Here is a 26309-nt window from a genome sequence, read left to right on the forward strand (position 1 = left end):
GCTCCGAAAAGAGATTAGAATGCATTGTACTCACAGTCCGTAAGTTGTAAACAAAGTCAGTCACATAAGCACTTCCGCATGTTCTGGATACGTGATCATGGAAGTCTTCGCCGATTCGTGGACGTGGGTTACACGTAACTGGAAATGGGAGTTATACTGAGCCGTTATTTGAGACTTTATTTTGTATTTTATTAATTTTTGGTTTTACAGGTACTTTAGATTTTTTATCGGACCTGTCTGTGGTCTTTGAATAATTCTGACCCATGTTCAGTGATTTCCAGAGGGGTTTACACGCTAGGAGGATTTATGTTAGTATTTTCGCTGCGGCACAGCTGAGGTCACTTTAAATTTATTGCTAGCAATTTTTTGTTTGTGTGAGCAACTCTCACTTAGCGAGCAACTTCTCGCTTAACGAGCAACTTCTCGTAAAACAACAGGCAACTTCCTGTGTCTTTCTGCTTTTAATTTACTGCTTTTAACCCTTGTATGGTAATCGGGTCTGTGAGACCCGTTTTCAGTTTTCTTTCGTTTTTTTTTTTTTTTTTTTTTTAACAAAATTAAATTTAATTATTTACTAGCTTTCTGTGAGTGAGCAACTTCTCACTTTTTAACGTACGTTTCAAGATAACAGGCAACTTCCTGTGTCACTCTTTGGTGAGCAACTTCTCACTTAACGAGAAGTATTTAAGACAACAGGCAACTTCCTGTGTCACTCTTTCTGAGCAACTTCTCACTTAACGAGAAGTATTTAAGACAACAGGCAGCTTCCTGTGTCACTCTTTTGAGTGAGCAACTTAAACAAAATTAAAATATTCAAGACAACAGGCAACTTCCTGTGTCCACCAACACCACACAAGGGTTAATTTACTTTATTCGGGGACTGAGGAAGTCAGTCAGTGTATCTCTCTGGATCACTAAGTGAAACTTCGTCAGCATATCCCGTTTTTTTTATGGATCGATCACTGAGAGAGGTATAATACGGTCTTTATATAAATATGAAAGACGCATATTTACCTTCTGTCAGTATCCCACTTCTGACACCAAAATTGAAGGAAATTGCCGTCCCGGGTTTCCTCCGTGGCGTGAGCGATAAGCAGAGTTTTGTCCTTTCCTTCTAAGATTCCTAATTATTTAAAGTAACACTCAGGTATGCCATTCAGCGTGTTAGTACGAGCTCGGGAGCAGCTTGGGAGAACAAGAAAACAGAGACTGCTTTAGGTTGCCCTCCCAATCGACTCAAAGGTTTATTTGATACACAGCAGTTTATATAGAGGAAAAAAAGGTTCGTGTGTCAGCAAGTTCTCAGTTCAAACCAGTACAGACCAAATAAGGAAACGTCTTCCTGCCTTGTGAGCAAAGAAGTATCCTGTGTGTAGTTTATCAGTTCAGCTACAATTTATGATCATCCCAGCAAAATACACAGAATACAGAGTTCTTTCATTAGTGAATTCTGAAACAAACCACCTGGCCTTTAACGAGCCTTTTTCTAAGAGATAAGGAAGGGAGGATGGGAGTAAGGAAGTGGTCTCGTCTCTGTGGTGTTTTCGACCTTGGGGTACCAGCCTGTGAGTCTTACACCTTAATTCTTGGGTCACAGAGAAAGAGAAAAACAACTAGTAGATGGACCTTATTGAGTAACAGTTTTCCTGTATAAAACAATCTTCTGTAAATGCTACTATGGTATCAAAATATCATAACACTTGGTATTAGTATGGTTGTATTTGGGAGAACAGACCTACATTCATACATGTTTCCATTTATATGTTAAAGCATTAATATTCCACTCTATTGTTACAAAATATAATGCAAATGTTAATAACAGGCATTGAGATATTCTTTTAATTTGTCATGCTCATCCTGTCCAGAGTAGAAATGTATACAGAGACTCATGATGTAGACAGAATGTGATATTATTGACATGCAGCCAGCATCTGAGCTTCACACTGGGCAGCTTCATGTGCTCAATCTCATAGATTTTATTCAGTCACACTTTCCTACATGCAGTGTGACATTAATTCATGCTCATGCCTTTGTTTCTGTCTTTCCATTCACATGCTGTGAAATGACACACACACACGTACACACCCACAAGAGTGTCTGCAGACAAATAAGTAATGTTTTCTAATTGACATATGTATGTATGTAAGTCACTGTCTGAAAAGCTCACTGTAACCCTTTAGTTAAATTCTTTGTGGCACAAAAACATTAAAAAAGAAAAGGTAAATACATTAAAATACTTTATACTCTTGAGAAAATTTGAGTCATGCAGTTTCATAATGGAGCAGTCAAACACCCACACTGTCAGGAGGCCCTTTGAAAAAACAGCCAAGCTCAAGATAATTTTGGAGACAGTAGCTCAGTGTGTCTGTAGAGTTAGAGGCTCCTAGGATGACTGAAGAGGAGGAAGGCTCTTTGCAGAAATACACAAAAGTAACAATCAAAAAGAAAAACAGAGCTCGTCTGTTGTGCCATTGTACAGGGTTTATATGGATACACTGTAATAACATGGGACTGGTTGGTGGCACATTAGTATATGTGAGGGGGCAAACTCCTCAAGATGGGCGGTGACCGTGGTGGCCATTTAGAAGTCGGCCACCTTGGATACAACTTTTGTTTTTTCAATAGGAAGAGGGCCATGTGACACATCAAACTTACTGGTAATGTCACAAGAAAAACAATGGTGTGCTTGGTTTCAACGTAACTTTGGTTTGTTGAGCTTAGCCACCATTCTCCTGTCACTCACCACCTCCACTGGGTGGAGGGCATCCTAGAACAGAGCTGGCCCTCCAGATCAGCCTGTTCAGTCTCTTCAAACAAAAGTTGTATCCAAGAGGGCCGACTTCTAAATGGCCACCACGGTCACCACCCATCTTGAGGAGTTTGCCCCCTCACATATACTAATGTGCCACAAACAGGACTTTAATATCACCAACCAGCCCCATGTTATTCCATCTAAATGGCCCACCCTGTACTTACTGTGCAGTCAGTGATGGTTTGGAGTAGACTGTTTATCTTTTCATTTGTTATGTAGCCTGTAGCGCTGGCACATTCTACACTCTTGCTGGACTTTAATGAGTTTTCTACATTTCTGCACTTGTTATACTTTTGTACCTTCCATACCAGTGTGACAATAAGCCAAACAGATGTATGGCATTGTTACTGTATCTGGGATTTGGTGTAGTAACAATAAGGCAACACTGCCTCTGTCCAGTCAACCTGCCAGTTACAAATGACAAATTTATAAATTTCATCCACTGACTTTGATCGTCTGCTATCAACAGGCCAAAATGTGAATTTGTCCAACTAACATCAGCCTCAGCTGCTTTCTGCAGCTTCTTTGTGTTTGGTGCAAATGAGCAAATAATCAAATAATCAAATGCCCTCACGCTCTTTTAGGTCTGTCTTGGCATATTAGCAGCTCAGCATATAATTTCATTGTGAGCATGATAATATTCTCATATTAACAATTATCTGAACTACTGCTGTGCCTACACAAAGCCTCAGAACACTATAGAATAACTAACTATAGAAAATGTGTTTGTGCATGATGGTTAGTACCTCAATAGGTCCTCGGGTATGTAAAGTGATAGCCATCATGAATATTTAACAAGCATTAATACCATCAGATATTAGTCTTAGCCGCCCCGCTCAGGAAATCGATACAATCACAGAGAAGTGCTTAGGGTCGCCTTCTCAATGCATTTTTAATGGTCTCCAAGTGCATAGTTTCACAGCTAAAGGCAGTCCACCTAACAGACACACAAAATCCACATTGTGTCCCGCACACTTACACTAAAGAGCACTGGTACAAACTGCTGCTGCACCTTATTTTCCTTTCTACAGTATAAAGCTGTCAATTTTGTAAAAATCTGACAGAAAATATAGTAAACTGAGCTCCTCACTTATGATTTATTTAGTACATACTGTCACCAGGAGAAGGAAGCGATCAAATAAACGGTGGAAAATGTGGAGCTGTGTTAAGTGTTAAATGAGCTATTGACAGCATTTTTACGTTCCAGCAGAGGTCTGTCAGATAGTTAAGTGAACAAGGAGTTACGATGTAAATAAAGTGTGCACACCTTTAACAAACACCAAGATCAATAAAGAAGCAGGCTACATTTCCAATAACAGTAATGTTCAGCTTTCAGAGTTGAGAAACACATGTGCACCAAACAGTGGCGAGCTCAGTCTGCCATGTGCAATCTGCATGGCAGAGTTGGTCTGGCTCTGTCTGTTTGGTGAGTGGCTGTTACATGTGGGCTTAATTCACCAGCCAATGTGACTGATTTCTAATAATGAAACAAATAAAAAAATATCAAAGAAAGAGCACAAGCAATACGATTCTGTAGCCTGTGGGAAGAAATGTGACAGATAACGTTAGCCTCTTAAATGCTTAATTAAAAAAAATAATTGGAAAATAGCAAGAACTTAACTGACAGTTAAATTAATTATTGTAACAGTCCAATATATTATCTCGTGCATTTATTTAACATTTTTGTTGTTATTTTTTCCCAGAACTACTTTCTAGTTTCTACTAACTACTTTCCAGAAGCCATATAGTGTGAGTGTGTGACACAGGCTTGTCTTCCTGTCACTCACAGCTTGATTATAGGAAAAGGAAAGAAAAGTGTGAATTAAATGAGAAGCTGAGACGTGACAAACAGGTAATTTTCAGCCTTATCGCTGCCCTGCAAGGAAAACATTGCCTTATTAATTCCCACAGGAGTCAGACCTCATTTAGCCCAGTAAAGAGCTGATGGTGTCACAGTCTGCAGTCATTCACTAGGTTTTATTTAATTAATGTGCACATTGTACTTATTTAAAGGATTTAAATACAAATGCAGTAGTGTTGACATGAACATATATAACACAGTATAAACAATGAGTTTCTTCTAATCTTCACAATCTCCACATTTCCTCATACGTATAAAAACTGGTTCAAGAATCCTTAAAGTCGAGACGAGCGTTCTGTTCTCAAAGCTCTGTAGTCTTCACTTTAGCTCGACCTTGGTCTTGGTGCTTGTGCAAACATAGCTACAGTATGTATACATTTAAGACTTTTGCGTCACTTCTGCTTTTGTGAACAAAAATATTTAGTAAAGGGTCTTTTGTTTTTGTTTTGTGTTGCTTTTTGATTGAAAACATCCCATTGTTTTTCATCCAGATCTGGAAATTTTATTTGCATGAAAAAAAATATGCAAGGAAAAAAAGTAGAATATCGCCCAACAGAGAAAGGCACAGACTCCCAGGGACAATCTGTACTGAAAACATTGCTTTAGATTTAAATGTGGATTAGCTGTGTTAACACTGGCTCCCTGTTCAGTGCGATGTCACTACATGGACTCGAGCTCCACACCCTCGAGGTGTAGCGGCTTCATTTAGACAAAATAGCTGTTTGAGGTTGTCTGACTGCTGTTCCATTTATCACTCCAGAGTGCAGCCATTTAATTAAAATTTGGATTACCTTAATTTTACACCAAATAATTAGGATCAGCTTGGGCTCCTTGTGTGTGTTTAGTGTGTCAGAGGCTCATGTTGGGATTTCCTGTTAAACCTCTTGAGCAAGTCACAGTTGAGTGAAGATACTCGTGTTGTGTTGATGAAACCTTGAGTCTCTAATGACTTATGTTTGTTGTTTAAGAAGTAATTAGGTAGTGTTAGCTTAGCTAGGTCTGTGTGATGGATAAATCTGTCAGTTAAATGTGTTACCAACACTCGCCCAAACAGGAAATATCAAGAAACTTCTTCAAACTAAATCTGAGAAGATAAACTACTGGCTGCAGAAGCATCTATCGGTCTGTCCTTCAGTAAACACCGAATCAGAGATGGTCAGATCATTCCACGAGGAAAACCTATAGAGCCTGCTCAGAGAAACGAGCACACAACATTTAATCGTGAGTTATTGCTATATTTGGCTCTCTTTCACACCATGCTTTTTTTCCCGTCTCCCTCACCTCACTCCCAACCGGTTGATGCTGCAAGCACCTGGCAACAGTGGCAAAGAAAAACCACCTTTTAACAGGAAGAAAGCTCTGGTACAACCAGAGGGAGCAGTGGCCATCTGCCATGACCGTTAGAGGAGGAGGAAGAGCAAGAGATTCATTTCTAACCTGCATTTTAATCTGTGGTGTAATACACAGTGAAGCTGACGTACTTGGAGGTTATGTCATGAAACGATCTGTTTGCTGGTGGCAGCTGGTGAGTGGACACAGTGCTGACAGCTGGTGTTGATATTAGTTTTTTGAAACCTTGAGCAATATTTCTGAAAACGTCACATTCCTGTTTGGTTGCGTGTTTCTTGGCACTCCAGCAGGTCATGTACTTTTGCACTTTGTGTTACATCTTAAGGGCCTGTTTGTGTTGAACTCAGTTGTTGTTTCTACTACAGGAACAGGCTGATGATGGTTCTGGATTTTACCAAACATCATGGTGCAGGAATGACCCTACGTGCTTCAGTTCTACTGAAATACACATTATAAGCTGTTCCTTTAATAGTCTGAAACGCTCAAACTAATTAAGGCTTAAAGACTCAAATGATGAAACGACTCATTTAAAGATGTGGTAATGTAATACTTCTTTCAACATGTAATGTCAGGTTCTTTGCGCTGGTTGTTCTTTCAGGATTATGAGAGGATAATTACCAGCACAACAATCAGTGTGATCTACTTTAATATACAAAATTCTCCTTTTTAAATATTGTAATATTTCTACGTGCTGTTGGAACTGTGAATAATGAAATGATCTTACCCCAGCTTAGTTTGGATCAGTAGCTACTTTGCTTAAATGTAGGAAAACGCAGAATCAAGCCTGTTCAGTAAAGGATGATTCTGTAATGCTGAGAATGAGAACACAGCATGACATGAACGCAAGATTGGAAAAAGGAACATTACGTCCTGCTTTAAGGCAAATATTCTCCTTGTTCGAACTTCGTGGATAGCTGGGACCCTTTCTGTGTGGATTGTTTTAGGATAACGATTATTCTAATTAGGTTGTAGATTGTGAGTGATAAGTGTTCACCAGTGACCATGTGACAACCACTCGTTGTCACATCTGGTTTCAAAGCACCCAGATGGCAACGACTACAATGCTCACAGTCTGCACGTCAAACCGCTTCAATGTAAAACACCAACTACTGTAGAAAGAGCAGTTGCTGAAGACTGTAAGATGAGATTGATCAACCTGTGCAGGGCCTGGATTGACTACAAAAGAAGGCTGTGGTTTAGTGCCTCACATATGCATCCTGTCTTGAACTGTACAGGATCAACAGGACGCTAAGAATCCTCATCAGGATTTTGATGGGGATGTGGCGAACAACATTAGAGACCAACTTCAAGCCAATTACACAACTGCTGTGTCCCCACTGCTGATCTGCATAGGCCTGAACCCCCTCAGTGAGATCATTGACAAGACTGGCTATGGATAACGACTAAGGAATGGAGCAGTTGTTAGCTACCTCCTCTGCATGGACGACATCAAGCTGTATGCCAAGACTGAACAAGACATTGATTCACTGATCCACACCACCGGGATCTACAGCAATGACATCGGAACATCATTTGGATTGGAGAAGTGTGGTCAGATGGTAACAAAGAGAGGGAAATTATTTAAACTGAGGGACTCTACTACCAGAAGGCAAAATTGCAGGCATTGAGGATTGCTACAAGTACCTGGGAATCCCACGAGAAAATGTGAACCACGAAGAGGCCACTAGGAAAGCTGCAGCTACCAAATCCCTGCAGAGATTAAGGCAAGTCCTGAAGAGTCAGCTGAATGGGAGGAACAAGATCTTGGCAATCGACACCTACGCCCTGCCGGTGACCAGGTGCCCTGCTGGGATAATCACCTGCCCAAAAGAGGAGCTAGAAGCCATTGACATCAAGACAAGAAAGCTCCTTACCATGTATGGAGGGTTTAACCTCAAGTCCAGGACCCTGAGACTGTACGGCAAGTGAAATGAAGAAGGTAGAGGACTCGTCATCAGGAAGATGGTCACAACTGACCGTGTGCTTAGTGAATACCTTGGGCATAAGAAACACAAGAAAGAAGAGGAGCAAGAACAGGAACTATCATGGAAGACCAGGTACCGCATGGCATCACCCTGCACGCTGCAACACCAAACGTACTTAAAAATGATCTAAATGATGACGATTTATACCTTAATGTCTATATTTTCTGTAAAAGATCTTAAAATATGAATGTACAGTATATCAAACAATTTCAATCAGAACTACAGAGGTAGGTGGAAACGAGTGCGACGCAGCGAGTCGACTATAAATGGGAGTCCTTCACAGTTATAAGCAGAAGTGTTTCCACCTCAACTAACCGGCTCTCAGCAGCAGTTAAGAACACTACAAAGAGCACTCGTCATGTCATTATCCAAGCAGCAGCCATTTTTACTTTCCATCCATTGCTGGGCTTGCTTTCTTTTGTTCTTCTTCTTTCATTCTCTCTCTCTATTTGTGTTGATGTTTCTCTGTATTTATCTCAACATCTTGTCCTCTCTGTATGCTTGTGTGACACCCTCTCATGTCCTCCCTCTGTAATCTTCATCTGATTAACGCACAAGAGATAATGGAGGTAAAGAGGTCCATCCGGGTCAATCAGTTGTGTGTTTATGTGTGTGTACTTTGATGCCGGAGTTAATTATTGGTTGCAGTAATCGTTGCTGCTTGTTGAAAATATCCTTTTGTGGTTTCTCAGTGACAAAACCTCTGAGCTGTTTCCTCTCTGGCAGAATGAAATATGGACCAATTGCCTGACCCGTGTACGAGCTCAGTGGCGCCTATTGACTTACTGACCAGTTATATTGAATGACTGATTGGATAATTGACTGGGGGACTAACTAAAATGGCAAGAATGCTGCTTGACAACACTAATCCTAGATGTTTGGATCGATCGTTGATGCATTTTTATTTAAACTTTATTTTTATATGTTAAATTTTATGTATGCCGGGATAGCCATTTATGGATAAAAATACCATTTTGTTGAACATTCCATAGAATAATAATTACATTAGTACAAGAAGCACATCTTAAAAACCAGTTAGAGGGTGTCACAGGGTCTTCCTGTACAAACCACATTACCAAAATAATATATCTTGAAAAACATCTTGAAAAAACCACCGCTGATCATAGTTGAGTCAAATCAGCAAGTAATCCCAACAACCCTTAAATTGTCTAAAAACATACAAATAGCCGCTGTGTTAGCCGTTAGAGATTTTTCACTGATTAAATGTCACTTTTAGCTGATTGCATGTCTGTCTTAGCATCTTTTTTCACTGTGCCACTTGTTAAACTCAAGCCATTAAAGTGTTCAATTATTTTTAAACAATGAAGCCATGTACTCGACTGCCTCCTCACATTACAATATAATATAATATAATATAATAGAATAGAATAGAATAGAATAGAATAGAATAGAATAGAATAGCCCTTTATTATCATTGTACATGTGCAATTAAATTGTGGGTGCTTCACATCAACTGTGCCACAGTAAAATATAAATAGTTGACAGCAGGAATGAATAATCCCTGCATATGCCCCCCTCAAGAAAACTGCTCTTACCATCACAAAGAATATTACCATATGGCCAGAGGGTGCCTCTCAGCAGCTGCAGGACTGTTTTGACAGGACTAACTGGGATATCTTTGAACATCAGGACTTGGAAATGTTCACAGACGGTGTCCTCTGCTATATAAAACACTGCATAGACACTGTTACAGCAGTCAAACGGATCCGGGCTATCCCAACCAAAAGCCCTGGATGACCCGGGAGGTCAGGCAGCTGCTGAAGGAGAGGAACATTGCGTTCAGGTCTGGCAACAGGGATTACTACACCACAGCCCGATCCAACCTGAAGAGAGGCATCAGAGAGGCAAAGGGGGACTATAGGAGGAGGATCGAGGACCATTTGAAGAGTAATACCAGCCGGCAGGTGTGGCAAGGCATCCAGCACCTAACCAACTATAAGATCAATCTCGGAGCTGCGGACGGTGACCTGGAGCTGGCAGAGGAGCTGAATATCTTCTTTGCCCGCTTTGAGACCAGGGTACCGGAGGTATTGGAGCCACAGCAGCAACACGCCACCCATAGCAGCACCACCCTCACCCTGGAAGAGCACGAGGTGAGGCGCATGCTGCAGGCTGTTAACCCGAGGAAGGCGGCGGGTCCTGATGGTGTGCCAGGTCGAATATTGAGGGATTGTGCAGGACAGCTGGCTGGGATCTTCACCAGGATTTTCAACAAATCCCTCGCACAGGCGACTGTCCCACTCTGCCTGAAGTCCTCCACCATAGTCCCCTTGCCTAAGAAGCCCCACATCACCGGCCTGAATGACTACAGACCGGTGGCACTCACCCCAGTGGTAATGAAATGCTTTGAGAAGCTGGTCCGCAGACACATCACAGCAGCCCTGCCCCGCAGCCTGGATCCACACCAGTTTGCCTACAGAGCAAACCGATCCACGGAAGACGCTGTAGCCACAGCACTCCATGCTGCATTAACTCACCTGGAAGAGCATGGTAGCTATGTGCGGATGCTCTTCGTGGATTACTGCTCAGCTTTTAACACCATCCTTCCACACAAACTGGTGGCCAAGCTACAAGACCTGGGGCTTCCATACAGCACCTGCATGTGGATCAACAGCTTCCTCTCGGGCCGTAGACAGAGAGTCAGAGTTGGCCATCACACATCCTCAGCCCTGAGTCTCAGCACTGGCTCACCCCAGGGCTGTGTGCTCAGTCCACTGCTCTACTCTCTCTACACACACGACTGCACTCCTCGCCACCACAGCAACATCTTTGTGAAATTTGCAGATGACACCACAGTGGTGGGGCTCATTTCCAAGGGAGACGAGTCTACGTACAGAGACGAGGTGGAGCAGCTGACGTCATGGTGTAAGGCCAATAACCTCCTCCTCAACACTTCAAAAACCAAAGAACTCATAATAGACTTCAGAAGGAAAAAGGCAGAGATCCAACCACTATTCATAAATGGGGACTGTGTAGAAAGGGTGGCAAGCTTCCGCTTCCTGGGAGTCAATATAGAGGAGAACCTTTCCTGGAGTGTGAACACCTCCGAGCTGCTGAAAAAGGCCCAACAGAGACTGTACTTCCAGAGAATTCTCAGGAGGAATAACATCACACAGAGACTGCTGGTGTCCTTCTACAGAGCCACCATTGAGAGTGTTCTAACTTACTGCATATGCATCTGGTACACTAGCTGCACAGGGGCTCAGAGGAAAGCACTCCAAGGGATCATTAACACCGCCCAAAAGATCACTGGCTGCCCTCTCCCCACACTGGAAGTTCTACACAACGCCCACTGTTTTAAAAAGGCCCAAAACATCATAAAAGACACCTCACATCCTGGCCACTCCCTGTTCGAACTGTTGCCCTCAGGCAGACGGTACAGGGCAATCAGAGCAAGGACTAATAGACTCAAACACAGCTGTTATCCAACTGCAATAACACATCTGAATACTACAAAAAAATGTCCATCACGCCACTCTTGTGTTAATCTATGCACGGTCTGAAGCATGTGTGTGGGAATGTATGTGAATGTTTTACTGTTACATCTTATTAGTATTTTAAGTATTCTATTTTATTTATTGAATTTTATTGTTTTATTTATATTTTGATATTGCTAGGGATGATGCAATGATCGGGGACCATTCTTAATTTCGTTGTTCTCATGACAATGACAATAAAGTTTCTGATTCTGATTCTGAATAGCAAAGAGAAGAATAGAAACAAAAATAAGGCACACATTAGGGAACAAGTTGCAAAGTGCTTTGAATAAGACTAGTAGACACCTTCCACCTTTTTTCTCATCTTATATTGATCTACTAGTGTTTGGTGGGTAGGCTTGCATGTTTTTCCAGGTGGAAAATTAGAAGTTAATTGGTTGCACACAGCTAAACTGCAGTCTCTAGTTTCACAGACATGCCGCATACTGCTACAAACCTTAACCTGATAACCTCATGAACATTGACTTTATAAATAAAACAGGTGAAGCAAAGAAGAGGCCCGTGTTTTACGTTGTGCATATAACCCAGTCTACCCAACATTACTGCGCAGCAGCCAGACAGACTGGTGGCAGTAAAATTAGTGGTATTCCATCTCCATCCCACACTTGCTATGGTTACACTGTTAGCTAATATTTCGGGGTCTAATTTCACTAAGCAGCAGACAGACAGACTCTTGGGAATGTAAATTACTGCTTTTCGAATGTTACGCGAGGTAAGACATTTTGATAAATCGACTGAGAGGTTTTATTCAAACGAGGCTGGAGGAGAGAAGACTACGCAGAGTCTACTCATGGACTCATTGGCCATGTTCGCTTATTTAAATTGAGATGTCAAGCATAATTGCTGATCAGAAATTCTCTTTTACTCCGGAGAGAAAAACACAATTTCCCAGCGAACCGGTGGGAGAAAGACGACTTTGATCTCTGACTAGTGGAACAAACTCCCCTGTCTGCACTCAGACTTGTGTTACACCACACTTCATTTTTTTCCGTTCATATATATTTATTCTTTGAGCTCTATAATGATCACTGGCAACAGGACATTTATTTTCTATGCAGGTGCTTCAAGATGAATAAAAGTGTGTTTGATAAATCCATATTCTTTTACCTAAGGACAGAAAAGTTTTAAAAGTAATGAACTCCGCTAGTAAATGGATTCAGTTGAATTACACAGCAAATCTAACCTGAACAACTGTCATGGTTACTTTCACAGCCATGAACCATAACGTAGATGCGGAGTTTAAAAAGGTCCATTTATGATGTATATACTATAGGCAGAGGTTGTTTTATACATCCATCTGGATATAGAGTGCCAAAAAATCAAAGGTACACTTTGAATACACAGCAGATGTCAATAGTGGAAAAAGTCATGCTGGACATCTCTACATCACTGTCCCTAACGCTGTGTGTGTTTTGACTAAAACCATTCATGGTGGCTATGCCCCATTTTTTATGTTGCTTCCCGTGAAAACAACCCAAACGTCGGACCCAAGCGGACTGTATGTCCTCCCTGACCAGGGCCTGAGTAACCTTAGCTTATTTCTGTTTGTCCCTGTATGTCACTCCACTGCTTTTCTTTTGTTTATCCTGAACCGGTCACCCCAACCGGTCGCAGCAGATGGCCCCGCCCCTCCCTGAGCCTGGTTCTGCAGGAGGTTTCTTCCTGTTAAAAGGGAGTCTTTCCTTCCCACTGTCACCTAAGTGCTTGCTCATAGGGGGTCATATGATTGTTGGGTTTTTCTCTGTAAGTATTATTGTACGATCTACTGTACAATATAAAGCGCCTTGAGGCGACTGTTGTTGGGATTTGGAGCTGTGTAAATAAAATTGAATTGAATTGAACTGAAAGACAATTTGTGGTGAAGAAAAGCTGTTTTTTTTTTTTGTTCTATCATTGGGAGGGTGGAGGGAGGGGGATTGAGTGGGGATGTCCAACTAAAATACACTTACTGAGTCCATTTTCTAAACAAAATTGATATGAATCCAGTAAGTCGTAGTGCCTATGGGGCTTGAATGGTCTAATGCAGACTGATCGCACTGACACTAATAACCCGAAATGTCAACAGTAACTTAATGAAAGGCTACATTATGGTTGTGTCTGGCATCCCAAAGCTTCCTGCACTGGAATCTGTCAATGAAAAAGGGAAACAGGAAGGAAGTGGCTCACCTGGTATGGGATTTCTATAAGAAAAACAAAGCAAAAATCGTTATGTTACCCATCTCCAAAGCACGCGTAGAGCCATTACATAGAAATGTAGAAACCAATCAAAAAGGTAGGAAGTAAAAATATGAAACGCAAGATACAAGAATATGATTAATAAAGAATCAGAGACAAAAACAATAAGTGAGGACATAATGAGATGATGTCATACATATATTTGACATCTGTAATAGTCTGGATATGTATAATAATTGAGCTATTTGTGTATATATTAGAGCCTTTTGTAAACGTTGTAATATATTAATGAGTTCAGTCTGTTACTGTTATTGTCTTGGAGCAACTGTAACCACATCACTTCCTTAGTGATTATTAAAGTATTGATTCTGAAGACGAGTGAAGGAGATGGAGCTGACGTGTCCAGCAAGTTTTGGAAGAGATGTTTGGAAGAGTGATGAAAACAAGAGAAACAACCTGGATGAGAGAAGATGGAAAGGACTGTCCTGTGTGATGAGCGAGAAAGCAAAATCAGAAAAGGAATGAGAAGCATTGTGAGGATGGTGATATGAGTCTTACCCTGATGAAAGCAAAGCAGGAGGAGGACACGAGAGGCTGCTGAGGCTTTGCGGAGCCACATCCTGATCATTATTCTTCGTCTTCTTTTTCTTCTTTGCTAAATCAAATGGTTCATCGTCACATTATGTTTAAGTGAAGAATCCTTCACATCCTTCAGACTCTACTCAGCTGAAAACTCTCAAGTACTGTCTTCACTTTATCTTTCAACTATTCCTTCTGTAATTGAGTGATAACTTTTTTCTCCTCTGTTTAATTTGGCCTCTTCTTTTCCTCACTCTCATTGTTTTGGTTGTTTTCTGGCTGTCCTCTGTCCTCCATCGTGTACACACTGGAGGCAATTCGCTCGTCGTGCATCACTTTGAAGCTGCCAGCTGGTCACTTGTGAGCTTTCCAGGCTCCAGTTGCCTAAGTGACCCTCTAATGTGTTTGTTAGCAGGTCATATGTTAATCAGTGGTATTCACTCATTAGTAGTGTCTTCAGTCGCTCAGCTAAAAGTTTATCGGATGAATCCTTAGCAGCTACTTTCTTCTGCAGTCGCTTGAAGTCATAAAATATCATTTACTTTCTGTGGTCTCTGGTATTCACGGCACTGAGAATCACAGTATCTACATGGCTTTAGAACATAAAGGTAATCTCGGCCACACTGGAAGGCGAGTTAGGGAAGCTCCCTCGACATGGAGGTGACAGATTTTGACAATCTGTCCTGAGGTTGTCTCCAAAATAAAACGCGGCGGCATGTTGACTTTTTAAAATGCACAAATAAACTTTTAAAGACGTCCTACGAAAAGACAATACAGTTATTTTTGATAAACATCTAACCCGTTTTGGTCAGTGCTTAAAGCACTTCTTTTACTCACTACTTACTGAATGCGATGTGGCAACCATCAAGAAAACATCAAGAGCCACAGGACTTCAAACAGTAGTTTGACCTTACAATATAGGGGAACAGTTGACCCCATGGTCACACTGTAAAACAAATAAACAGTTCAAGCAATGACGGACAAGCGACTCATGTGTTCTGCAGTATGAGAGCCGGAGTTCTCCTCTGGAAAGGAAGCTAAAGTAGGGAAAAACATTCTGCAACTTTTTTTAGGTAGTACAAAATATTGCTCCTGATCCCCACACTGAAATAAATGACTGGTGTTGGTCAGTCCTCCAGTCCAGCCGTCCCCAACCTTTCTTGCACCACAGACCGGTTTATGTCTGACAATATTTTCATGGACCGGCCTCTAAGGTGTTGCGGTTAAATACAAAAAAACAAACAAAAAAACCAGTACCGGTAGCAAAAATAAAAGATTTATTCATAACACACGGGAAAAGACCCAGGGAAACCGAGTTAATGATAAAGAGGATAAAAAATAACGATAAAAACCGTTAAAAACCCTGAAACCATAAATTTCACACCAAGCCTCAACTCTTGCAGCCCGGTACCAAACGACTCATGGACCGGTACTGGTCCGTGGCCCAGGGGTTGGGGACCGCTGCTGCAGTCTGCCCGGGTGTTCTGACCACCACCTGCCTCTGAATTGACATCTCATGTATCCCCACATCAAAGAAATGAAACTTCCCAAAGGATTAAAACAGTGAAAAGTGGAAACCGGTGTTTTTATTTAGGTCAAGGTGCTTGCATTATTGCATTTGTTTTAATTAGTCTTTTATATTAAAAGTGACATTGATGCATCTTTGTGAATTGTGTTGTTTTCACTCCACTACAGCACATTTAGCCCACTTTGTAAAAAGTAAAACTTATACAAAGTATAGCTTTTCCACCTAAAAGGACAAAGATATGATCATTTTGGCCGATATCGTTCAGCCGTACTCCGACATGACTCGAGTCTAAATGGACCCCCGTCCTCAGTGGAACGATCAGTCCATTCTGTGCTATTAAGGCCCTTTTTAAGTCTATCAGATAAAACAGAATTTTAATAATTGTTCAAGATGAGCGAGTGACGGACATCAAAAACAGTTTTAATGTTGATCGTCTGTAAGAGTAAAGTGCACTGATTCCTGCTGGTCCCTGCATGTTCAGTCACAGTGTCAGTGAGTAGGAAGCACCTGCAGTGTGACTCCTCTTTGTGTGAAAGTTGCTGGTAAATATAAATTGTTGTGTAAAATGAAAAGAATATGGAGGAAGTGGTGGTGTTGAAAGCAACAGCGTGCTTGGTTCTTCGGACCGTTGTCCTAATCAGAGGAGCAGGGAGCTCAGGACCGGAGGATTGCATTTTCTCCCACCCCCCACCCTCTCGCCTCTCCTTCTCTTTGATAATGGGATTTTTGGCTCTGTGACTAAATCGAGTCAAACTTCAAAAGGGGGCTGCTGCAGCTTAGTGGCTGTGTGTGTGGTTTGGTGGGCAGGATGGTAGCGTGTGGAGGTAAGTTAAGTGTTTTTCACTTTTCAGTTCAAGTGCTGGATTTGCACGAGTTTGTAATTGCACTGCAGAAAGTTTAAGCAGTGACTGACAAACAGCAGTAAAAGTGAATGTGCATCAACTGTCTGGAACCTTTTTTCACAATTTTTTTCTTTCTCATAGCTCATTCAGTGCAACACCTGTTTTCTCTCAAGTCCCCAAATATACTTTGATATACTTTGTGCAATGGTTCTGTGATGCCTTATTGTACAAACGTTTATTCATTTTTGCTTTATTTCTTTTCTTCTTCATTAAGTAAATGGCACGCCACCCTGACTATAATAAAAATCTTTCTCCTAAGATATCTTACTAATGCTGCAGAAGGAAGTCGTATAGTAAAATTATAGAAGAGTAGAGTGTATCATTGTATCATCCTGGGAGTTTATATTCATTTAGTACTGCAAAAATGCATAAACAGCAAATGAATGCAAAGAAAGACTGGCTATAGACTTGAGTTAAAGTACACTGCACTGATGAGACAACAGTGTAAGACGGCAAAATATACACAGGATATTATTGAGGACAACGTGCTCATTCTGAATGATGAAAGCAACTTTTTCTTTAATGTCCCACTCTCTCTTTTTTATCTTTCTTCTCCCTCCATCCTCCCATTTCTTGTCTTTAGTTCCCCCCTTTCTTTCTCTCAAGCCGTAGCCGCGTTTCGAAATGTTCCAGTTTTGCTTCCTGATACATTTTCACGAAAGCTTCAACACAAGTAAACACCCACACACACACAGACAGGTGTGCGAGCACACGTGGCGCCTTTAGTGACGAGGCAGCTCTAATTGGATTCCATGGTCGCCACGGCAATGAGAATTGATTGGCGACAGGGAGACAGAAGGCCAGAGAGAGGCTGAAAGATGAACACACCACTGTGTGATGACGGGGTCAGAAGCCCTCTTTTCACACGCACGCACACACAAAAGCGCATCCTGACGCACACAAACACAGACAAACCGACACTCTCGCGGGTTACCGGTGCCAGCGATGTTATTCCATTACCACCCACTGCGCCCGTATGGTTATTACGGGCTGTAATCAACTCAACTCACGGTGACGATAAGTGCTTGAGGTCATCTGTGTCGCTGGACACTCACACACATACAAACGCACAAACGTTAGATTATGGTTCCAGTCATTCGATCGATTTATTTTTTTCATCCTCTGTGTCCTTTAAACGTGTATTGATTTTCATATCTGCTCTGATGTAACGACGGCAGAGAAATGTGTAATGTCAAAGCAGTGCAGCGCATCACTTACAAATGTTTATTTTCCCATTAAAAGCCCAATTAAAAGCATTGATTTTTTAGTTAGTGTAAAATTATTAAGATAACGATCAGTTTTGTTCATACAGGAAATGAAAATGTCTTTTTGTCTTAAATAAACATTTACTGTCCTAAATTCAGTTCGGATGGGTCTTAAATCATTGGAGTCACAGCAGAGTGAGAATTTCTAGCACACAGTGTTCCTATAGTTCCTTGCGTTACACATTTAGATCACACAATGCCCCTGCATCTTTAAGGCCGTGCTATTTTAGGAACAAGGCAGACTGATCCATTTTCCAAATCAGAAGGCAATACCAGCAAGGGAGTACTGAATTACCATTAACCTTGTTCCCATAAAGTGATGCATACTTTAACCTGCTGCAATTAGTGAACATAAGGGGACATATATCAAGTGAATAGCTGAAGGTAAAAATGGGCTTATTATTTGTAGCTAATGGCTAAAAAACAGTTACAAAATATGTTTGTGTTCAGTGTGGGTGTGGGAGGGCGGGGCTTGTAATAAACTGGCAGAAACAATGAAAATTATGATAAAGAGGAAGACCTTCCCAGTCAGCCTCATCAGTTTTATGGCAGCGCTTAGGAAAAAGTGTAATGTGATGAAAATCAATGTGTGTTGTGGAAATTTGTCATTGCCATGTACAACTACACAAAAAGTTGTGACTGAACTCATTCGCTGAGTCCTTCAAAAGCATCCTGCCAGAGTCAAGTCCGGCCGTGCTCGTGTAATCGGCAAATGCTGCAAATTATGAGACATGACACATCAAAGGCCCTGAGTGATAGTGGCGAGGTTAATAAGGGGAGAGCACAGCACTTCCCTGTGTGGAGTAAACTGGCAACACCATGATTCAGTTCAAATGAGGTAGAGGCTGCTCACCAAATATTTGGAAATGATTGGTTTATGGGAATGTTGTCTTTTAATTTCTATGAAAATTGAAAAATGACAGTTTAAGAACTAAATACTTGAGAATAATGATTCCTGGTGGATAAAACCAATGTTTCAATTGCTTACAAAGCAGCCTGAGCAGTTTCTTTTTATGTTACTCTGTGTTCCATGTTCAAAGGCAAGTTAGCTGCCCATGAATTCAAAGTGCTGAAGATGCAGTAAACGAGGTGGTGTTAGTCAGTTTGACGATCCACTGCTGATACCCTGATAGTGGGAACCAGAGTTTATAGTCAGTTTGTTGTGTGTCTGTTTATAACTTATATGGACAGAATTCAGGTGCCTAGTTCAGGACTCTTCGCATCTTTGCTTTTTTGGACACTTTGCAGCTAGATTGAGAAATGGCACTTCCAAGTCTGAGCTGGAAAAGGGAGAATTCCCTAAATCGTTATGAAGATGAGTCGTTGCCTCCAATAAGTGGCTCTTTCTTTATAAGAACATAACTTTTTGAATCCTTTATGAACATTTTAATAATAAAAAAAAATGCCTAAGAACCATAACTTCCATATGGCTATAGCTTGAAACTGTTTCAGAAATTCAATAGCTCACACAGGTCGCTGTATGTTATGATTATATCACAGCTATGGGGAATGTTGCCCCTCAGCTCTGATATAATCACAACATACTTGTCGTGACCTACTGCTTAGCTGAACTGCTGCACTGTCAGCTCAGAGAGTGTTCTGTCCCATGAATCAGTCGTTTACGTTTCCTGCATTGATAAGAAGGCTTAATTATCAATAAGTAAACCCTCAAAACTGCAATAACCGAAATGCAAAACAGACGAGCAGTACAAGATGTGAAATGTTGATTAAATACATAATAAGACAGGAGAAGCCTGCTGTAGGTAGACTAAGACTTCATGTCAAATGTTATTTTAAGAATACGTCTTCCCATCAGATTGGTATATTTAAGGTATACTTTATGATTAGATTATGCTTGTGGCTGTGGACAACAATGCTCAAATGTACCCCAGGGACAGTCTCATAATATCACATCATTTTACACATGGTTCAGATGACCACGCCCCTTCTTTTCTGCCTCCATCAAAATGATTTGTTGACCTTCAGTTACACACACATGGTGTAAAACACAGTTTCTCCACATTGTGAACATGTTTGCAAGAGTCACTGTGTACACGTGAGTATTCACAGTGTAGCTAAAGAGGCTGATATGCAGGTTGAACAAAGCTGCAGTGATACAGAGGAGAGGAGGATGAGCAGGGAGGAGGTAGGGAGGATGAGGAGAGTTTGTCCTTCTCGGCTTATCTCGCCACAGAGCGCTGCACCTGCTGCAGTTGCCAGGTTGCAGAGAGGTTTACAAGCGGCACACAGTTGCCATGTTGGAGTGATTTTTAAGAGGAGGTGGTGAGTGGATTTGGAGGGAGCGCAGTGGAAAGAATCCCACTGCCATGTCAGACTCTTCAGAAGTGAAGTGGCTCACTTTGATGTGGGGCAGAAGTCGCCAGGTCGGTGTGTGTTTTAAGCTGGTGAAAGTGGGGAAACATGTGGAGGCAGCTGTTGCCAGGATGGTTAACAGGTACAAAGGTTAATGGAGAACAGGGACAGTTGCCATGTTGGTCTCATTTTGTTAAGGGAGTGAGGTGGACAGGGTACTTTTGGAGATATCGACTTGTTTAAAGCACACTGTGCCTTGACAGGACTGAGAGTTTGCAAAGAAAGCACTGAAAATGTTTGAGTTTCATAGTAGCAAAGGTAAGTGAGGGGGCTTTGCAGAGGCCTAGACTGGGGTGTCTTCATCGCAATGTCAGTTTCATTTGATGACAAGACAGATGACCTGAAGAAAATGACTCCCCTGGTCTCATTATGCATTATCATCAGTCTATAACAGCTATGTGTGCACAGCTGTTAAAATGTTACTTTTGGCCTTGGGCCCAGTTTGCACACTTTGGGAATCTTGGTATTGAAGAATGGCTTGAGTTGTGTGATCTGTAGCCAGATAATAGTCTAAATAAAAACACACAGGGTCTCTACCTGCTCTCCACTGGATTTTAATCTCTTTGGGTTAAAGGTGCGTACATGTCTGTGAGTTACCATGCACACAGATAAAGGGAGGTGTGCACACTTTCTCCAATGTTGTGTTTAAATAATAGCATTTCTACATTTCTAAAAATGCTTTATTTTTCCAATTACTGTGTGACACATAAATAACTCGGCGATGTCATCAACTGCTTCTCCAGTGAGTCTCTTAACCTGCAAATGACTTCACAGTGTTTTACTCATTTTTTAATTTTGTTTTCTTCTATCTAGATATTAAATATTATATATTAAAAATGAAATGGTGATGTCTGCAGATACGAGCTGCAAGGCCAGAAACCTGCATAAGTATAATCATCAGTTTGCCCCTCACAGACAGTCACGTTCCACGCAGTCCTGGTCACATGACCTCACTTGTGTTCATAGAAGTTTATTATGATGGCCTCCAGTTTTTTGCGTATTGTACAACATACCCAGGAGAGCGATGCCTTCAGTGCATTTTTAAAAAACGTAAGGTCTTTCAGGCTTTGCACAACCTGCTCTGTCTGTTATTGGCTAACAAGGGCCACGTCAGGCAGGAAAACCAGGGCACTGTTGACATGGATTTGTAACATTATTGATGATTTTCTTTGATGAGGTGTAACAGCTCAAAAGAATAAAGAAGACAAGTAGAGCCCTGTCAGGTATTAGAAGGAGATTTCTCTTCGGCATGTATGATTGTGGAGTTGATCATTAATTCAGCTCTACTAATGTGTGGTGCATTTGACACTTCAAGTACTTGAAACTGAGTCATTACATTCACAGAAAGTAGTAAGGACTGTGCTGCCAGTTTGCTTTAGCTTGATAATTTTATACAAAGCCAAATGAGGCCAGAGCATCTAAGGAAGCCAATGTTAGCCCGTTCACCACTAATGATATATCCAGTCTTTGAATTAGTGGATCTACATATCCACTCATCTGTTATCAGTCTCAATTTCACATTAATGTCTCCAAGTGAACCTAGTCTGCTTGTTTCCTATCCTCAGTATGCTCCAACATCAGCGTTCATACAATCGTGATTCAAACAGCTTCTTTATAGAAAATATTTATCAAATTTAATAAGAAAAACAGTGCTCTGTTTTTATTCGTGCTCTGCCATTATTTGCAGAGCTCATGAATAAAACATAGAAACCATGTGAAATGTTTAAACAAATGAAAATTGATGTCAGAAACATGCCTCAAATTTAAGGCAACAAAAGTGAGAGGTGCTTGAAAAAACAGCTGAAAGAACATTTTGCAATTAATTAGATGAATTAGGAACATGTCAATAATAAGACTGTGTCTAAGAGCATGTTACAGAGGAAATCTTTACAGAGTATCACCAATCTGCAAAAACATAGAATTATCAAAAGTTTCCAAGAACGTGGAAAAGTCTTTAAGGCCAAAATCAAAAACTGATCGCCAAACCCTCAGACAGCGCTTTAATTCTGTGATGGACATCAGTGCATGGTCTCTTCCAGGGATCACTGTGAACATAAATGCAGGTCAAAGGTCTGTGATGCAAAGGAAAACATGATCCAGAAACGCTGCCATCTTCTCTGGACCAAAGCTCATTGGAAAAGTGGAAAACCATCAAATTCAAAATTATTTATCCAGTTTAATAAAATGTTTCATTGCATTCAACTTTTTTGGAGTTGGGTTGTACTAAACAAATTCAAAGACTCAAATAATGAGGTCAGTGCATGTAATGTATCTGTAAGCCAAAAGCTCAGGCATCAGAGTTCTTTAAACATGTGGTTATCGATGGGTTTTCTACTCTTTGATTGGTCCAATCACCTGCTGCTTGAATCTTCTGTTTGTGACACCAGCCTGGTGAAATCTAGCTTAAAGGGAGGGAGAGGAGAGATGATGCTTGTTTCAGACAGAGGGGTTGATATGTCAGATAAGGGTCGAGGTAAAAAAAGATAAGGAAAAGTTACTCTAGTAGAGTCCAAATACATATAAAGAGAGAAGGAAATGAACAGAAAAATTTCGGACTAAAGGGGGGACAGCCTCGGGTACTGCATTCATCAGTTTCACTGATGCAATGAGAAGTTGCCAGGTTAGATTGATGGAAGGATTTTTAAGCTCAAAGTGAGACGTGGAGAATTGGAGGGGGTATCCGACACGCAGGAGGGTTATTTGGCTCAGGGAGGCATTTGATGATTCAGTGACAGGGAGAAAGTTCAAGCTGAGGACATGTTTTGTCACTCTGACACGAAGCAGGTCATCAGCGTGTCAGAGCAGCGGCACCAGGCAACCACGACGGGGCTGGATGATACACGTGAAACACAGCTGCAACTCTGCAGTGATTTCATGTTCAGCAACATTCATTTTGATTGACCTTTCCACAACTTTGTAGTGCATGGTTATTTTATAATGCATCTTAGCTGTGGAATGATGAGATCTGATTCAATCAATTTTAATCAAATTGAATGTTTCTCTTCAATCAGTAAGAGAAAGACAAATGCTGGAGATGAGCCAAAGTTAAATCAGGCCTATTTGTGTTGTGTTCACTAAAAATGTTGCTGGCTGATTAGGATGTAGTGATGACCCTTTGTAATGTCAAATGGCTTTAAATACTGTTTTCATGCTTCTTTTGTGTGACAGTTGTGCCCAACCACCACAAGCCATTTGGCTGATACCACACAAAGGAAGCAAAGAGGTTGATGTCTGTGTTTCTGCTTTAATGAAAACCTCAGAGGTTTTTTTATTTTGCTTGTGAAGCGGTAGTAGATTTGCCAGGTCTGATTTCTGTAGCTTATGACCCTGAACAATATTTTGAGCAGCGGTATTAGAGGGACTGAATCGTTATTTGGCTTGAGTCTGTCTTTTTACATTTACTGAAACTTCATCTTCTCTCAGTTGAACCTTTAAATATCCGTACAGTGACAGTCCATGTCGGATGAGGCCTAAGGCTGGGTCTTGTTTTAGCCACATGGTACATCACCATTTTTTTTAAATCTGAAGACGTTATAAATCAAGTTGAGTCATATACATTTTGGCATTGCGCATTTCCATGATGATGTTCCAAACATGAAATATTTCCTTTCATTTCTTACAATCAGGTAACTGATGCCACTGCATTTTCTTTTTCTCCTGTGGTGTACAGTTTTCTTTTTGATGTTGTTTTTGTTTTAGGTAAGTTCATCCCTGCATATCACCTTGACTTGTTGTGTAACAAAGATCAATTATATTATTATTTAAAAAGATCCAAATCATGTCAAAAGTCGCCTTAAAGTGCTTTATATTGTAAGTTAAAGACCCTACAAGGAGATGAAGCTGACAACTGAGACCAAAAGCTGATTTTTTTTGTTTCTGTAGGAAGTAACAGCATGTGACATCCTGTTTTCTACTGCTAGAATATTTCTGATAAGTCAAAAACACCTAACAATTATGCAAATGCTGAAAATTATTAGAAAAAACAATCCTTGTTTTGGCTTTGAGTTTTAGACGGTATTCTTCCTTTAATAACTACAAAGTCCTCAGGGTGGGGAAAAGGAGGACAGTGGACAAAGAAGAGTAGCTGCCAAAGTGGGGTGATTCGAGTCGGGGCAGCAGGAAGATGGCTCCCAGCATTATTTCTACAGAAGCGCTGACAGTTCCCAACCAGAAAATGTTCTTAGAAACCTAGACCTTTTCCTGCAGTCACTTATTTAGTCTTTTCCACTTCAGTCTCAGTGGATCTTTGTGGAAACATAAGTGGGCCAAATGAAATGCACAAACTTTCTGAAAGAAAAAGAGCTGTACTTAGTGAACAGGCTACACACTGGGGCTGGGAATCAAAAAATGCTTCCAGCTGAGAAGCATCTGCAAATCTGCCCAATCCACTGGAATTGTATCATTTATTGTCAGTGCCAGCTTCTTTCTGACAGTTTGTTTTTGGTCTTTTGATTTCTAACTGTTCCTCTTTGCTACAGTATACTGTGTTCAAAGGTTTGTTTGGTCAGTGTGTCAATGCTGAAAAGCTGTGAAGGTCCACTTCATCCACACGTAAAATCAATCAGCATCAATAAGGGGAGCAAATACATAGAACCAGGTCAAGTACATTCAAATTCATATATATTCCTACAATGGAGAGGTGAGAAAAGGTGAGACAGATTTACCTTACAAGTGCCTGTTTGGATTTGGCATTTTATAAATAAAATTACACAGAATTGAAGAATTATCCCGCTTGGCTTTATTTGGGCCTCTGTGCTTTACCATAAGAGGTAATACTCTTAAACAGTCGGGCCGTTACCGGTCTGTGAGTCATTTGGTACCGGGCCGCAAGAGTTGAGGCTCGGGTGTGAAATTTATGGTTTTTATCGTTATTTTTTTTTAAATCTTTTTTTCGTTAACTCGGTGTCCCTGGGTCTTTTCTCGTGTGTTATGAATAACTCTTCTTTTTTTGGTACCAGTACTGGTTTTGTTTTGTTGTATTTATCCAGGACACCTTAAAGGCCGATCTGTGAAAATATTGTTGAATATAGACCGTGTCCGTGGCGCAACAAAGGTTGGGGACAACTGGATGATCCAAGTAGCCTTGAAATACAAAAAAAAAAAAAAAGATTTGGAGCAATCAAAGAAACTTTTGTCCTGCAGTACTACCAACTGTCCACTATTGGCTGGCACGATCTAACAATATTTTGCTTGCCCGAGTAGTCGGTCACGTGACTGAAAACTATAGATTCCCAAAATACAACTGAACAGCATGAATGATAAGATCCAATCACACATGGCCTCATAGCTAAAACCCACAAACTGTTGCTTTGTATGTTTTGGTGATAGTATTTGTGTCCTGAGCAGTTTTTAAATCTAAATCTTGTTGGGTTACATGTGTAGTAACCTGTCAAAATCTTTGACCGTGTGCGTCTCTGAGTTTTATGTTGTCTTCTCTCTCCAGTCATTGTCTTTCACAGCTCACTGAGCTCAGCATATTGTTTAGCGGTGCATACTGCCATCTGGTGGTGTTTTCATGCAGTGTACAAAAACATGACATCGATACAGAATCTGTTTAAAGAAGGAGCATCTGTTTCACTGCCATGGCCGTGATCACATTAAGACAGTGACAAAGCCTGAAGCCTGAGAAGAACAGCTGATGATTTTTAAAACTTGATTGAGGCAGCCACAGTAGCCACACTATGCTTACTGTATAAAACATGGTAGCTGTGTCATCAAACGTGTGCCTTTGTTTTCATTTAAGTCAAACCCTGTGATAGAAAACAGAGCCAAACTCAGTATCATCATGTTGCCTCTAAAACATGATATTCCCCTTAGAAAATCTTGATTGTTTCCGGATTTAAGGTTTAATCAGACCACTGATTGGTAAAAGATGACTTCCTTCTGTGCTGCTGATTGCATAAACAACAATGAAAGTAAATGTGTGAAGCAGAGAACCTGTTTTTTCTTCTTTGCTCCGTT

The 26309-nt window shown here is 40.9% G+C and overlaps 1 protein-coding gene across 1 annotated transcript in view; it reads left to right on the forward strand.

Annotated features, from left to right (window-relative positions):
• The window catches only part of LOC308400768 (leucine-rich repeat and fibronectin type III domain-containing protein 1-like protein), a 437364-nt gene that overhangs the window by 204465 nt on the left and 206590 nt on the right, over positions 1-26309 (forward strand). The window lies entirely within an intron of this gene.

The sequence above is a fragment of the Rhamphochromis sp. 'chilingali' genome, assembly GCF_963969265.1.
Source record: "Rhamphochromis sp. 'chilingali' genome assembly, chromosome: 8".
Classification (NCBI taxonomy): domain Eukaryota; kingdom Metazoa; phylum Chordata; class Actinopteri; order Cichliformes; family Cichlidae; genus Rhamphochromis; species Rhamphochromis sp. 'chilingali'.